The following is a 16,753-nucleotide window of genomic DNA, read 5'->3' on the forward strand; positions in this document are numbered from 1 at the left end:
TTTGACTTTCTCAGCTCCTGCACCTAACATTATCATGCAGGTTCAGTTTCCCTCCCCCATACAGATTTATTTTTAAAGCCCAAGAAAACACCTACAACACTATGACCTAGACAGATAAAGGTGTCACAGGTTACAGCTTGAACACATCTTGAGCGATTAAAAGAACCAACTTGGAGAAGAGGGAACATGTACAATTTTGGCAGAACTCTGTGTGCTTTCAAAATGCCTTTTCCTTCCTCATTATGCATAGAGCCTTTCTGTCTGTGTGGTGACACGTGGTGAAGCACTTGGCCTGTGTTAAATGACCACAGTGATCGAGCAGCCTCGGCTTTTCAGTCTAGAATCAAGAGGAGGAATGCGGCTTTCCCAGCCCAAGTTTTTCCAGGGCTCAGTTTCACTGCATACAGTTATGTTTGAATGCAGCCGGACTAATTGGAAAGTAATTTGCTCTGATTTATAAGCATTGCTGTTTGGGTACTCGAGACATTTCCTAACAGATACTTACTGTGACTCCAGAGATATATAATGTATTTCAAAGAAACAGCAATCTTACACCTCAGACCTTGAGCATTTGGGAATGGGTTGGATTTTAGCTCCTGCCTCCCCAGACCTTGCCTGACGCATAGCCTGAGGCACCTCTCCATCTGCCTGGCCTTTGTGAACATACCCTCAAGGTGCCTGCATCTTCCAGAGAGTGGTCCTTCCTCTCAGAACTTCTATCATCGAAACAGTCATTGCAAGTTCATTGGCCTTGGCATCATAGACCTTAATTTCTAACTAGTCGAGAAAGTTGTCCTTCTGTCATCCAGACCAGGAGACGTGGCTCTGATGATGCCAACCCCACGCTTGCTCTCTCATGCCATCGACAAACTTCTCCCTGGACACGCAGTAACCCCTCCTCATGCTGCTCATTCTTTCTGACAGCTTCATGTACAAAAGCAAGTGCTTTGTAGTTATTCAGTTTTTCTTCTTAAAGTGACTTGCCTTTTATTAAATTGTTTCAGCTGATTTTGATGGCACCTCTTCCAACCCTTTAATAACATATTCTGCATTGATGCTATCTTTCTGCACTGTGCCAGGCAGCAGGGTGTCCCTCAGAGGAATAAAGCCTGGTCTTCAAGGGGCTGAATACTTTCTCCTAAACCTCATTATCATTTTGAATTATAAGTCTCGGCCTGATTTGTGGTGGTGCAGTGGATAAAGCGTTGACCTGGAAACACTGAGGTCACCAGTTCAAAACCCTGGACCTGCCTGGTCAAGGCACATATGGGAGTTGATGCTTTCTGTTCCTCCCCTCTTCTCTCTCTCTCCTCTCTAAAATGAATGAATAAATAAAAAATATTTAAAAAAGAGAACTCTGTACAATGAATGAACTATGTCTCATTCTAAAGGAATAAGGTTAACCATAATGAAACTTCACAGAAATTCCCTCCAACACTTTGTTAAAGAAGGCCTTGCTGTCCTTCAACGCAAACAGATGTGCTGGTGGTCACAGAGCCTGGCACACAAGTCCCACTTGGGGTGACTATATACTTTCATGTGCCTTGGTCTCCAGGAGAGAAAGATGAAGACAGCTGCAACTTATCAATGTCAGAATCAGCCCGAGAATTTGTTAAGCTCATAAAAATGTGGAGTTAGAGTTACTTGTATAAAACACCCTCATTTTATAAACATTAAGAAAATGGCTGTCAGTCATTAAAACCAAAGACCAGTCCCATAGTTAACTGTTTCCTAAGGGAAGGAAGGTATGACAGTAACAACTAGCTTATCTAATACCTTGCATGACAGAAACATTTCCTACTGTTTAGTGCTAAAAGTCTCATTTCTATATACATTTTGCTTAGAACATTTCCTATCTAAAGTATCTATGCACATTTAAACCTGAGTATGAATCAGAGAGGAAGTGATTTCATTTCACATTACAAAACACTTTCTACTTTATGCATTTAGAAGTGTTACCGAACAATTGTTTTAAAACAGATAACTGTATTCATAATTAAACTGGTTGTAATTGCTTACAATTTATGTATCTAAATACTTCCAAAAAAATTTCACTTTTGCCAAAGAGCTAAGTGCATTTAGTTCTCATATAAAGCTGTTAGATATCTCTGTTATATACATTATAATGTGATCACACTCAAGACATTTAAACATGTGTGACAGAGTACACAAATGCATACATGTAACAGAGTGAAATGCTCTACCTCCCTGATTCCATCATGCTCAAGCCTGCTTTATTCCCATGGCCTTCAGGCTAACAGCATTTGTTGAGTCCTGAATATAGACATGCTCATCAATAGAGGAATTCTGCTTGTGGCTTGAGTTTTACAAAAGTAGCCCCTTACCAGAAAGTGCCTCTCCCAAGGAGGTAAGGGAAGTAGGTATGGTTTATCAAAGATTTGCAGGAACCTCCTGACTAGGCTCACATCAACTAGGGTCAACAGACTAAGTGCTGTCTTCCTCAGACCCTGGATGTCTGCAGTGGTCAGTCGCCTCTTGTCCCTCCCTTTCCCCTTCCCCTTGACATAAAGAAACCCTGAACTCTGTACTTTCTTAATATGGCTCTGAGGCACCAATAGGTTTCCCATCTTTCTCGGTTGGCACCTTCTCAATCAATAAACCTTTCCTTACTCCAGTATCTGATGATTTGAGAGTTGTGACGTTTTGAAGTGCCACACACAGACTTTGGACTGGTAACAAACACATATTCTCTAAAACAGCATTCTCAAAGTGTGGTCAGTTCATAGATGGTGCCAGTCTGTGAACTGGTGCTGGTCTATGATGAGGTATTATTTGGAAACTTTTATAGTAAATTTAAGAGTAACTGTATGTCTGTAAATCTAATAAAAATGATGATTCTATTTTTACAACTTTGTACTTTTTATTTCATTTCCACAGCAATTACTTTCATTGTTTTACTAAAGTATTAGTGTATGAAGGAGGAATAAATCTACCAAGATGGCTCTTCATCACAGAAACTTTTAGAAACACTGCCCTAAAATGTAAACCACACACAACTAAAAATGAATTAGTAAGCTCACTGCCACTTTGAATTTTACCAGCTTTCCTGAGGAAAGGTAATAGTTAGATAAGACAACATAGGCAGTTCCTTTTTAGTCATTAATATAGAAGTGTCTTTTAGAGACTTGTTGCCAAAATAAATAACAGGACTTTCTCAATAATTCATATTTCTCTAGAAATAATCACTGAATCTATGAAACTCAAAAACTTCCAAAGCATGCAGTACTGTAGGCATTTAGAAGAATTCCCACAACAGGGATGCCTTCAGAGAGATTTCAGTGTGAGAAGCACTTAATTGCCAATGAGAATGATCCAGCTAATCATAGCTGTGCGATAACCCTAATGATCAGGAAAGCCAGGTCAGATGTTTGTGATTCTGTCTGAATAGCAAGGAGGAGGGCTCATCTAAGCAAAATCTGTGAGCAGGAAGGGAGACAAATCAAATCTTGGATGCTTTTCAAACATGTAAATAGGACCCACGAAAGAGTGTCTCAAAGCAGGTTTGCCTTCATTTCTCTGTTCCTTTTTATGAGGCAAAACTGACTCCACACACCCAGAAACATTGCAAAACACACAGTCACGATTTGTAATCCTAATTCTATCTGAATTTTTACAGAAAGTAATAAAGTGCAACATAATAAAATCCAGTCCCCAATTTTATTTAAAAAATAAAATTAATTCTGTCCTGGCCAGATAGCGGTTGGGTAGAGCATCACCTCAAAGCGCAGAGGTTACTGGTTTGATCCTGAGTCAGGGCATATGCAGGAACAGACGGATGTTCCTGTCTCTTTCTCTCTCAAGTCAATACATTAAAAAAAAATTCTTTCACACATTAAAAAATAAATAAAATTGTAAAGTGTGCCCCAAGTTTGCTTAGCACTGTTTAGAATCAAGTGTTCCCACTGACTGTTTTCAGAAGAGGCCTCCTCCGTCTCTTTAGAAGTGGGAGGGTAGTGAGAACTCACTCTCAGTGCCGCATTAACGACCACCTCCTGGGAGCAGGGCACAATTCAAACAAGAAAATACAAGCCTCTCAAGAACCTGAGGGCAAGAAGCCAAAGCATGTCTAGGGCCTGGAACTCAGTCAGGCTGGCCAGGGCCAGGGCCGCAGAAGCCTCCTTCCTCAGGCACTCTAACCAAACAACAATAGCTCTTTAAGCAGGCTACTGGAGAGGCATGTGACCTTTTAAAAGGCCTCACTAGGCTGCAGCTAGAAGATGAAGCCGAGGCTAGAGCTCATTAAGGGCTTTCAGGTAACAGGAGGAAGGGGGTGTTCTGCTGTTTCTGTCTGAGAGGCCCCGTGGCTTATAGTTCACCAAAAGAAGGGGCTGGTGACAAGCCTGGTTTCTAGGCCACACTGAGGTGTGACACCCTTCTTTGTTGCCTCCTTCAGCTTATGAAGACTCAAGCCCAAAGCCCATGTTTCTACCCAATCTTTCAAAGACCTAAAAGGGACCGTCAGCCCCAAGTGGAGGAGAGTGGTGGGTATTCCCTCCTTCCCTTCTCTGCCCTGGCAGAGGGGCCTACAACTAAGCACAAGACACTCTTCTACTGAATATTCAGCGACTCATAATTAAAGTTTCAAGGTAAGATACCCTCCCTTCTCCAGTAAATTTGTTAGAAACGAACTCCTAGCATTCTAATTTTCTTAACACTCTCTAGCCACTATTAACTACAGCAAATAAAGTTTTGAAAATAAAGAACAAAACTCATAGGAAGCAATATAAATGAAAACTTCCCTTCCAGAATTTCCCACAGTTTCATTCGGAACAAAACCCTATATACCATCCCTGGCTTTCAACTACGCAGCTCTCTTTGAGAAGGCCCCGGCTGCCCTCAAAAGCTACAATCCCCTTGAGCTGATGATCAAAAGTCACAAATGTCACTAGAAGATTTCTCAGAAGAAAAAGGACAGAGAAACAGGAGATGGTAACTTGACTATTTGGGGGTTTGCATTTCAAACTCCCGCAGTAAGGAATCTGAGCGATCACTATGGACCTGGGTGTAGGAGACTGCTGGAGATGGGGTTTGAGGTTTATATTTAAGGTGAGATTGTCTCTTAATGTGTTTCCCACCCTAGCCCATGAGCCCCCTGATGGCACAGCTTGTTTCGTTCACCTCTGTATCCTTAGGACAAGGTAGTCCCTGAAACACAGAAGACAGATGCTCCCTAAACAGTCGCTGAATACGTAAATGGGAAATGGGAAGAATGAGAAAAGACACTAAAGGACAGCCAGAGAACTGTAAACAAAAAAGAGAAGCATGTGTCTTTGGCCCTGAGTGTGAACTGGGCAAGGGAGGGAGGGTATGAGAAAGAAGAGAGGTGACTGACCGCTGTGCAGGGTGGGCCTGGGGCACAGAGAGTGTGCAGGGGGGCTCTGCTCAGAAGGCTCTTCTGTGACTGCTTCTCTTTAGTGCTGGAATTTGGGAGATCATCAGACTCACCTGGGGGGGGGGGTTTGTTGCTTCTCATTCAGCAGGTCTGGTGTGGGGCTCAAGAATCTGCATGCCCAACCAGTTTCTAGGTGATGCTGGTCTGTGGACCTCACTTTGAGAACCACAACTTCCTTGTTTCTGCTTCTGGTCATCTCATGTTTAAGCCTGAGAATATCTTTACTCAGTTAAACTGGAATCTGAAAATCTTCCCTATGTGTGTCTAAGCAGGTAAGGGGGGAAAAAAAAAAGACAAGCACGTGTCTGTGATAGCAACCAACACCTGACATTAAAAAAAGGACTATGCAGAATTAAATGTCATTAGTTCAATTCTATTCATAAAGCTCAACTTCCCAGAGCTGAGATTCTTCTTGCTGGGATCTTAAGAGTGAATGAATGGGGTGAGGCCTTCTGCCCAAGGTCAAAAAAGGAACTGAAATAGTACCTATGTGTTAAAAGGGTAACATTTCACAGCTTTTACGTTATTAAGGCATTAAGGAAAAAAAATCCAAACATTTAAAAAAAAAAAGAGCAAGCAATAAAAATTCTCTTTAATTCTATGTTTCTCAACTACATATTTAAGCTAAGTCTTTAAAAATTTTTTTAAACCGTCTCCTTTAATGTTATTTGGACTGTCAAAATAAATATTACGATTTTAAAATTAAGAATATTAAATCTACATGTACAAACTACCACTTCTGTTGACCCACTAACAATAACAAAACCCACTGTTCTAATCTGCGGGCTTACCATAACCCTCAGTGGTTACTAGTGCTCACTAGAGGCCCAGAGCCTGGTGGACACTGACTGACAGGCCACAGGGGGTTGTAACACCCCTTTGGGCAGCATCACTGCTGGGACCTGTGAAAGGCCAGAGTGGGAAGCCCTCCTCAGCCCACCACCAGGGCTGCCTTTCTGGCTTTCTGACTCTGTGCTAGTCCAAAAAATATGTAAATTATTGTATTGTGCTTTAACTTAACTCATCCTAAACAACAGTCATTACCCCAAACAGAAGGAAAATCCTGCATCTCATCCTACTCAGTATCCAGAAAATCAATGGTCTTTTTAAAAAGGGTCAAAATGGATAAGTTGGTCCCAATCTCTGAAGGGAGGAGGAAATGATTGGGGAAGGTGGGACTGACCATGTGGTCAGAAAGGCAGCAGAGATGGGAGATACCTGGCCCCATGCATGGGGAAGAGTGGATGACTCCCAGCTCAGCACTACCCAGATGGAAGGATGCTTGTCAACACAGGCTGGGCAATGGGGGATCATGGCAACGGGGGATCCTGGATGTCATTACTTTGAAACAACTCAAGGTTCCTACCTAGTGTAAATTTTTTTTTTAATGTGAGATAGTGAGAGGGACAGACAGACAGGAGAGAGATGAGAAGCATCAATTCTTCATTGTAGCACTTTAGTTGTTCATTGATTGTTTTCTCATATGTGCCTTGATGGGGGTGGAGGGTGGGGGGACTCCAGCTGAGCCAGTGACACCTTGCTCAAGCCAGCAATCTTGGGTTCAAGTCAGCGACCTTGGGCTTAAGTCAGCAACCTTAGGCTCAAGTCAGTGACCTTGGGCTTCAAGCCAGCGACCATGGGGTCAAGTCTATGATCCCACGCTCAAGCCAGCGACCTTTGGGTTTCAAACCTGGGACCTCAGAGTCCCAGGCCAATGCTCTATTCACTGAGCTGATGCCTGGTTAAGTCCTAGTGCACATTTTTAAGACCTTGTTCCAACTTCCTTTTGGACTAGTAAATAACAACTAAAAATCGAGTGTATTCCCTTCTCAGAAGTGTAGCAGGCTCCACAATTAACTGACATGTGTTTTCAAAGTCAGTTAACAAGGCAGAACTAAGCTGTGGAGTCTGCAGTCAGGAAAGGGTGTCACTGGTAGGGCACATGGCTTCTGGGAACTGGTTATACTCTACTTCCTCACCTAGTGGTGAAGGCACTGGTGTTTGCTTTGGGATTAAGTCCTTGGCCTGCACACTTAGGATCTGTATGCTATACTTAAAAACAAAACAACAAACAAGTTTTTAAACACTAGGTAATAGCACTCAAGAAAAATGCTCCTAATTCAAAAGGGAGCTTTAAGAAGTCACATCCCTAATCTCTTCAACTCCATGGTCCATTGTGACCACAGGTGTGGCCACTGGTTACTGAAGAGTCCAGAAGTGCCAATGCAGACATTGATAATCATAAAAATGAGGCACTGACAGCCACACCAGCAATGCAAAACAATGATTTGTCCTCATGGATCCATGTCATTTGATGAGAGAAGCTAAGAAGTGTGACGAGTGTCTTCACAGAGGCTAGCAGAGGCTGTTTCCTCACTCTCACATCCTGTGTCACCAAAACTCAAAGTCTTTTAAGTGGAAACACACATTCTTTCAGTTTCTTTCAGGGGCAGTGGTAGAAGAAAGGAGCGCCCCTGGCAAATTTATTTTGTTTGTGCCGGACTTCCAAGACCAAAAAATAGAAACTGGCCAGAAAATGTTTTGAGACAACTTCTGAAACAGAGTATTCTCAGTTCTCCTCCCCCCACCCCACACGGTTGCCTTAAAATGCGCTTTAGATGCTGCTTTTGAGGTAGTCCAAACGGAGAGCCTCCGTTCCTAACAAAAGACGCCTCCCACCAGCCACAGCGGGGAACTGTGAAGCGATTCTGCTCTCCTCGGATTGTCACGCGGCAGCTCCCAGGCAGGAAGGAAAAGCTGATGATCCTCCTTCACTGAAGGGAAGACACGTTTGCTAGACAACTTTCTACACTGTTAAAATACTACACCTTAAAAACACACACAGAACTCAGAAACCTGTTAATGCCTATGCTTTTAGCACCCTCCCTCCCCCCAAGTAACAACAAAACACACCAGAACAAGAAGGCCACCCCAAAGGACACTGTAGGGGTGGCGCTGGCAGGATCAGAGAGAAAGCTAAGGGAAACAAGCGAGTCTGCGAGGGTTTGTTATCCAAGGGCGTGCAATGCTGTGGCAAGCACAGCAGTAGTGATAATGTCCCCCCCCTCCCCTGGCCCCCAGCGTCTGGGTGGCAATTTGGTGAGCCTCCAGGAAAAGGGGGAAGGACGAGCACTCCCAAAGTGACTGCCTCTGGCCTAGGGGAATGGCAGATACAGGGGCGAAATTTCACTAGGGGGAAGCTTCTATTATTTACAGACAGGGTCGGGACTCCCGGAAGACTAGGGATATTAGTAACAGAAACCCTAAAGCTACCAGAACGGGACGCTCCCCACCACCCCCACCCCGGCCCCCAAACCAAAGCTCATTCAGGATGAGGTCCCTGCAGTAACATCCATACTAATTGGTAAGTAAGACAAAGCCTTCCCTAACAAATCAGCAATGTCCTGAGGAAGCCAGTCACTAGATGAAGCCAGTTAGGCGCGCTGGGGCGCTGTTCTGCAGCTGTAATCCGACACTACTGTTTGCCCCGGCGCCTCCTCCCGCCTCTCCCCGAGCAGGGGGTTGGGGGTGGCTGCAGGCACCGCACTACTGCTTACTAACCACCACACAACGACTTTCCAAAGAGTCCGACAGGAACAATCCTCTTTGCTTTCTTGACAGCCTCTCAAAGCCTGGAGATAAACCGAAATTCGGCCAGAAAGTCAACCTCTGAGTGAATTAAAAAAACCAAAAAACAAAAACCTTTACTATTTGGGCAAATCTTCTAAAGTCCACATTTTAAGAAACTCTAGCTTTGCCACTCACGATTTTTACACATTTGTATTAAGTTGTATACAGTTTCTGACACTATTAGTTTTTAAAATATAATCTGTTCTCTTGAGAAAAGAAAAAAAATTAAAGCTTGACAATGATCTGCATTTAGGCAAAATATCGAGTCAAATTTTGGGAGATAATGTTTCTAGTAAATATTTCTTTGGAATACATTATGGGCTGGTTAATAAGCATTTGGGAAGAAAACTGGGCTTTTTAGAGTGTAACTGTAAAGCAGTATAAAATGTTTCTACTATCCTGTGGTATTGGTTCCTCCGATGGCCAATAGCTGGTAATTTTAGGTTTTAAAGCTAACTTTTATGAAGCCAGGCACACCAGTCACCTTCTTCCAAAGACGGTGGAAATGCTAACAATTCTTTTACCTACGGATTCTAGCTTTAAGCATTGCACTCTTAAAGTATGTAAAAGACTGGGCAGAATTATAGATTCTGAACTTAAGGTTAACAAAAACATCATCACTACAATAAGATACTTAGAATTTGCATCAAAATACTCTAGAAAAACACCAGGCAGGGTAGATGATACAAGACTGACAAAATGTTGATAACTGTTGATGCTGGGTGATGAGTACAAGAGGGTGCATTGTACTCTCCCCTTTACTTTTGAGTATGTTTGGAATTTTCCATAATAAAAAGTTAAAAAAAATACAACACACCAATACATATTTTTAGCATTCTATAAATTAAAAAAAATCAAGTATGCACAATAAATTATTTATACTCTCACTGAGAACTATGTTATTCACTTGGTAGACAATTTTACACAGAGAAAACGATTAATGCTTTATGTAAACAAGCATGCCCCAGAGGAGTTGGACCTCCTTATAAACTCTGAAAGACAGCACGGTACTCCCCATCCAGCCACAAGGAGGCGCAGGAGAGCAACAAGGCACTCCTGAAGTCTGATTAGTCACAGCAATTTTTACCTACAGACCTCTCAGATTATACACATTTCCAAGATTGTTCCCAAATTCCGGTCTCTGCAGGACACTGCTAAGCAAGCCAAGAACCTTGGCAAGGCCAAACTAAATTATATTATGCTATGGTTTAAATGTTGGAATATTATATGTAGAAAAAGGTTGTTGCCTGTATACAAGAAACACCAAAGTTTCAGAATCCATGGTTAAAATTCCTGGAGAATTTCTAAAGTGAGAACACACACACAATAACAAACATACAAACTCATGTCATAAGATGTGGACTTAGAGATGCCAACAGATCAGAATTTCCACTGCAAGTGCTAAGTAGAGTCCCAACCACACAATGAATCTCAAGGTAAGCACTAAGAATTTTACTAGTATAGAAAAGCCTTCAATAATCCGATTGCTTCTTAATATTAGGAAATTACTTGCATGCTGAACAAATATGGAAGTTATCTGGGGAAACTTCATAAAGGATATAGGGTAGGAATCATTTAATTATAAAATGCATGACAGTTCACCTTAGAGAGATAATGGAGCAAGTTACTATGTAACTCCTTGCTGGAATTCTATTCAAAGGACATACTCAGGTGCTGTTACGTATGTTCAGTAATAATGTTCAAAGAGATGAACTATTATCACCAATATTTCCATTTGAAACTTGGTAAATACGAACATAGTATCTTTATACATTATCATTTAAATTATGATGCTACTTCATATTAATTTGGTGTCATAAATGTACCGTTAGTTGAATCTAAAGCCTCATTAACATTAAGGAAAGGATCTCTTAGATTTAAATTTTTTTTCCTTAAAATTATGTGCCTGTAAAGAATAGCCAGCCTCACCCCGCCCCCATTCCTGTGCATAATGAAAATATTTTTTCTACTGTATTTATAATTGCTTGGATGGGATTCTGGTTTCAACCCTCCTGTAGCATCTTTTCCCCAAAGATGCCTTGTTTTACCCCTCACACTAGAGACCTTTAATAAACAACAGGGGGGTGGAAGGAAAGGCTTACAGTAGGAACCAAATGCTTTACCCAAAAGTATGTGACAGTTGCTTTTTTTAAAAAAAAAAGAATACAGAAAACAAAAAAAGAAGACTCAGATATATAAAACAGTCACACTAAAACAGGTAAATGTAATTTGTTAGGAAAAAAACCTGAAAAATAAAATTGTATATTAGTTAAATCAAAAGGCTTCCTTTAGGTTTTGTTAGCCAACTACTGGCCATAAATAAAACAAATAAAAACTAAGTATGCTATATCAGGAGTGCTTTTATGGAAGTGTTCTTTAAAGGTTATGATTAGTTTTTAATTTATTTTGCTTTAAAAGTTGGAATGCTTTATTACTGTGAAAAATCACTTAAAGAAGACATGCTACAAAAATTGTCCTCATAAACACAGAACATATTTCATCTTTTAACTACCATATGCAGTGTAAAGAACAAAACCGGAGAAATGTTATTTCTTTATGAAATGTTATTTCTCTATTTACTTACTCAGTGAATCTAAACACTGTATTACATGGTCTAAACTTGGATTCTACTATCAAAGAAAACTATCAAATTTCTACAATATGACATATGAGGATAAAAACAGGCATGTAAAGGGGGAGGAAATAACTATCCTATTGTGTAAATATCTGTCCCATGTAAGCAACACACATATTCCAAATGTTTACGTCAGTTATTTCTCTGAATTAGGCAGGCCAGTGGTAAGGTTTACCAAAGACAATTTAAAACTTGATATCATTCGCAAAGTAGAAAAAGAAAATAAGGATACAAACTCAACCTCAGGGCAGTGAATGATACTTTATAAATGTGGCAGCCATTCTTTTTTATTTACTTTGGGGCTATTTTGAAATCAAATATAAATATATATATATTTCTTCTGGAAGACTTCTGTATATTGGTAATTAATGACCCATAGAACTTTATACAGATTCATTTAGTCAAATACAATAAAAATAATCAGAGTACAACACTGAATATAATAAATATTTATTTTCTTAGGAAGCTACCTCAATACTTCCACTTCAAGGACCTTCAACGATCTTTGGGAGAGACTGCATCCAACCTACCCACTTGCCCCCTAACATTCCAATTCATCCTGTCTATCTTACTTGCAGAATCTGTATTTTGAATTTGTAAACCAATTACTGTTAGTGAACAACCATCACCAGGCGAAATCTATTTTACATATCTGGAGATGGTAAAATTACCTTTAAAAATTAATGTTTTTTAAAACTGTTCAGAAAAGAGCATGGCCAGCCAGCAGAGGCAGTGCACCCATTTCTTCTTCAGCTGCAGACCACGAGGATAAACCCCTCTGCCAGCTCGATTCTCTATCACAGCAGGAAAGACACAGAAGTCCACACCTCCATGGAGCTTCTCTCCTCAAAAAAAGGAGAGAAATCTGAAAAGCAAATCTGTATCATGTACTATGGAATAACCACTCAGGGACGGCCGATTAGTTTAAAACAGTTGCCACTTCATTATCTTGTTTGTGTGGCTAGAATTTTATGCAAACCTGTTCTGGAGTAGAGATGACCTTGGGACTTTCAGATTCCCCAAGTTTAACTTGAGCAACTCTTCTAAACACCAGGGTGGGGTACTCCAGCAGGCCTGCCCCAAGCCCTGGGAGCCTGGTGTGGAATGATAAGCAGCCAGCCAGAGGAGAGGAGAGCAAGGGGCTAAAGGTTGATCTGCAGAGAGTGACAGTTCAGTCTTTAGTTTTTTGACCATGGCATATTCAACAACTTTTTATTTTTGTTCAACAGGTTCACACAGCCCATTGTAAACATGTGTGGTCTATGTATAAAATGTTCTTAAGAGCCAGAATCATCCATTCCCCTTCACTATTCTATGTGAAAGTCCTCAGAAACACACACACACACACACACACACACACACACACACACCATGAAGATTTTCAAAAGAAAAAAAAAAGCTTGAGAATTAAATAGTAACTCTGCAAAGCTACAGGTTTTCGCGTAGAGGCAAAAAAGATAGTAACATAGACAAGAATACATGAATTCATTTTAAGAACTCAGGTTTGCTGCTACCCGGAGTTACTAGAGAAACAAAGCTGCCTTTGGGCACCTAAAACTAGTCAGACCTGCTGTAGCAGTTGCATAGTCGGCTCCAGATCTGTCCTCCACACTCCTCCCTCCAGCCCCCACCCCACGCATCCGCATAGTTCACTCCACTCAGGGCGGGGCCGAGCTGGGCACACTCACCCCTCGTTCCGCTGTCCCTGCTCAGAGGCAGGGCCAGCTCTGGACACACAGCATGCAAATGTGAGAGGAGGCCAGACAGATGCCAACTCCATTCAGAACTGAAAGCTGCAGTGAGTGCAGAATACAGCTTATATGACCCCAAATTTCTAAAATATATAAATCAAACTGTGGTGTTTGCTTCCATGACACCTGGCAGGTATATCCCATTGACTTCAGATAAGTGGCAGAAGATCTTGAGAGTAGACGGATAAGCCTTTCCAGCTAAAGAGGCCCTCAGACCACAAAGAGAGCAGAATTTCCAAAGGGGAGTTTGCCCTGCCTGTATGAGATGCTTATTTTAAAAGACAGGCCATCTGTTTTGTCCTATTAGAAATCATATGTTTTCAAAGATATTGCTTTTATTTTTTCAATTTTTGTTTGCATTTCAAAATAATTTTAGATAATCAACCATGTTTCATCTCATGATTTTCAAGAAAAAACAACTACTACAACAACAAAAACAAGGCATCTATTTACTACCCAGAACAGGAATGTTGTCTTATTGGTCTGACATATGCCATTCACAGATTCATACAAAGAATGAACTGCCACATAGTGCTCCACACAATGAGTAATGGGCGCTCCAGGGGACAGTTCTGTTCACAGGGTTTCCCAGCATCTGCATAGAGGGCAGAAGTTGTCCTTTAATACTAATTGCACTGGCCACTGGAGACAACATTTTCTTTTTAAAAGACATGCCAACTTTGGTTAGTAGCCGTTTTCTTCAAAATGTTAAAACTAAATTAAATATCCACACACTTGAGTTGGAGACCTGGCTTGTGGGTGTCTGTCAATTGTTTAAGGAATGTTTATTAACAGTGGGTAGAAAATACGTGATTTGTGCACATGCAGTGAGTGACCACTGCATTTTTAGATTTTTATGTTCTGCTAGTCAATATTAATAAATGGAAACACCTACAATGGTGGCTATTCCCCTTTTTGTGAGGCCATTTTTACATAAAACTGGAGTTTGCCCTATGGTGCCTTTAGTATATACCTGATCTTTAGACTCGATAATCAAAGAGAAAGTCAGTCTCTCCTTTGCCAAGAAATTAATGCAACTATAGCTATTTCCTATAGGATATGCCATAATGGTAAACATGAAATTTCTGTAGCAGCAAAGTTTTAAAAAAATTCTACAAGTGAATTAAAGTCCACATTCTTAAATACCATATTTGTCTATACATATTTTAATCCAGATATAATAGACATTCATCTTGATTTTTCTGATATAAATGAAATATAAGATAAAGCTTCATGCTTTTACTAGTGTTCATAAACAAGAAAATACAGCAAAAAACAAAAACCCTTTAAAAGTTTCTAGTGTAGCTTTTACCCTTCTTGGCTATTAAAGTGTAAAATGTTTTGGCCGAGGGCAAACTTTTAGTATAATTTAATACCGATAATTTGTAATTTGCTATTTTATTTCCTGACAAAAAGATCTTTAAGTATTTGTATGTATCTATATATTTATCTATCTTCCACCTCCCCTTATACCTTTTTGATCTGTTTTATGCAGGTGTGCATTTTCTAAAGTAGTGTTGTAATTTTTATTTGGCCATTGGATCACTGTTTAAAACAGTGGATGCCAAAAGCTATCAGTTGCTACACAAATTTGAGTAAGTTTTCAGTTAAAATAGATACTATTTTACTATGTTCATTACATGGTAACTGGGTAAAGTTCACATTTTAGCTTTGTATTAGATTAAAAAAAACTTTCAAGGGGGGCAATTCACCAAATAGAAGTCTAAAGATTTTCTAAATCTAAGTTAATATCCTTCTCTCGGTTCTTAAAGGGAAACAAGCTTGAGCAGCTGTTACTTAAGAAGCTGTGACACTTGCCTGACAATAAAACTGTTCCCTAGGACACCTCTTCTCTATACTTGATTGGTATTATAAAATGTGAGTCCTCTCTTTTACCTGTTGTAATAAAGCAAGGAACAGAGCTCGGTTTTTATAACAAACAAAAAGGCTGTCAAAATCCATTTCATAAGATTTTTCATCTGAGAGCAACATGACTATACACATTTTAATTAGGAGCAGGAGAAAGAAGTTAAAATTGTTTTTACTTGCCAAACTTGATGACCAACATAAAAAACTTTACATTAACATATAATACCTCTAAGTAAATCAGTGAAGCAAAAGGAAAACTTGCTAACATTTCTCCCACATTTTTTTTTTTCAAAGAAGACATTGATAAAATGAACAAAAAAGCAGAGATCCACGAACAAGCTATTCTTGCTCATGCCAGAAGCTGGGATCTCAGGATGGGTATTTTCATCCTCACAGCACACCCTAGCACACTCAAATCAGAATAGACTGCTATAAAAAGGGGGAGGAATGGGAGGAGCTCTCGGGGTAAGCAATGCCTTCTGTTTAGCTGAAAGAGCCCCCTCCCATAAGCAAAACCACCCAAAGGCTCTCAGGTGGACTGTCCTCCAGGGGTTGAGTGGAGCCAAGAGCCCACTTCACTCTTGTAAGAGACAAGTCCCTAATTATAAAAGGCTACTTTGAGCACTTAAGGCCTCAGGGACCCAACTGGCTACTACAACTTCTAGGCTCTTTGCACACATTATAGACATTTCTTAACATATTGAGAAATCAAAAAGCATATTTCATGAACAAAGCTTGAAAACATTTATGTAATATCTTCCTTAAGACCAACTGGGACTGCTCAATTCAAATAAAAACTGCTGTCGTCTGAGTCTGGATGTCTCACCCTGTTGACTGCCCTTCCCCATTCAGTGCCTGCAAAAACTTAACTTTCCACCTCCTGAAACATCCGGAAACTACCCAATGTTAAAGCAAAAAATTATGGTATTCTAAAAACAAACTGTATCTAATCTTTTTGTGAAACTTAAGACTGAACCCCAAACCCTACTCCCATCTCAGTCTATTAAAATTACTTCTGCTAAAGGTAAGATAACTAATGACCAAGGAAAAACATAAGAACAATTTATGATTTTCTCTCCATGCAATGGCCCTCTTACAGCACCCTGTCTTAATGGTACAAAGTCCAAGGCTTGGGACAGCTGGCTCCCCACCGCCCCCACCCTTTCGGTCATAGGCGGTCACCAAGATGACTTGTAGATTTCTAACTTAAAAACCAATGAGACATTAATTTTAATATACACGTATATGCAAAATCAATTCATTCGCGCACGGGCGAAAAGAGGGTGGAGAGGGATGTTTTTATGCTAAAAACACAAGAAAACTCACAAAAACACACCATAGCAAGTTGGATGCAAACCCGGGCACGGAACTCAAAAGTGAAGCAGCCTTCGCGGCAGCAATCTGAGCCTTAAAAAAAAAAAAAAAAAAAAAAGTCTTGCAGGTTCACAACAACAC

At 40.4% G+C, this 16,753-nt stretch overlaps 2 protein-coding genes across 7 annotated transcripts in view; both read right to left on the reverse strand.

Moving 5' to 3' along the window:
* Window positions 1-16,753, reverse strand: part of PELI1 (pellino E3 ubiquitin protein ligase 1) — a 1,042,993-nt gene that overhangs the window by 609,455 nt on the left and 416,785 nt on the right. The window lies entirely within an intron of this gene.
* The window catches only part of SERTAD2 (SERTA domain containing 2), a 133,900-nt gene that overhangs the window by 5,285 nt on the left and 111,862 nt on the right, over window positions 1-16,753 (reverse strand). Inside the window, exons 2-3 of one of the 6 annotated variants that reach the window (XR_010730292.1) lie at window positions 16,635-16,705; window positions 12,751-12,832 (exon numbers count right to left, since the gene is read on the reverse strand). The exons of 2 other annotated variants lie outside the window; for them this stretch is intronic. The gene's annotated coding sequence lies outside the window, so the exon portion shown is untranslated. Of the gene's footprint in view, window positions 1-12,349; window positions 12,430-12,750; window positions 12,833-13,387; window positions 13,513-16,634; window positions 16,706-16,753 lie in introns of those variants that run through there. 3 more of the 6 variants (XR_010730291.1, XM_066267242.1, XM_066267246.1) reach the window with 3 other exon arrangements.

The sequence above is a fragment of the Saccopteryx bilineata genome, chromosome 3 (genome assembly GCF_036850765.1).
Source record: "Saccopteryx bilineata isolate mSacBil1 chromosome 3, mSacBil1_pri_phased_curated, whole genome shotgun sequence".
Classification (NCBI taxonomy): Eukaryota; Metazoa; Chordata; class Mammalia; order Chiroptera; family Emballonuridae; genus Saccopteryx; species Saccopteryx bilineata.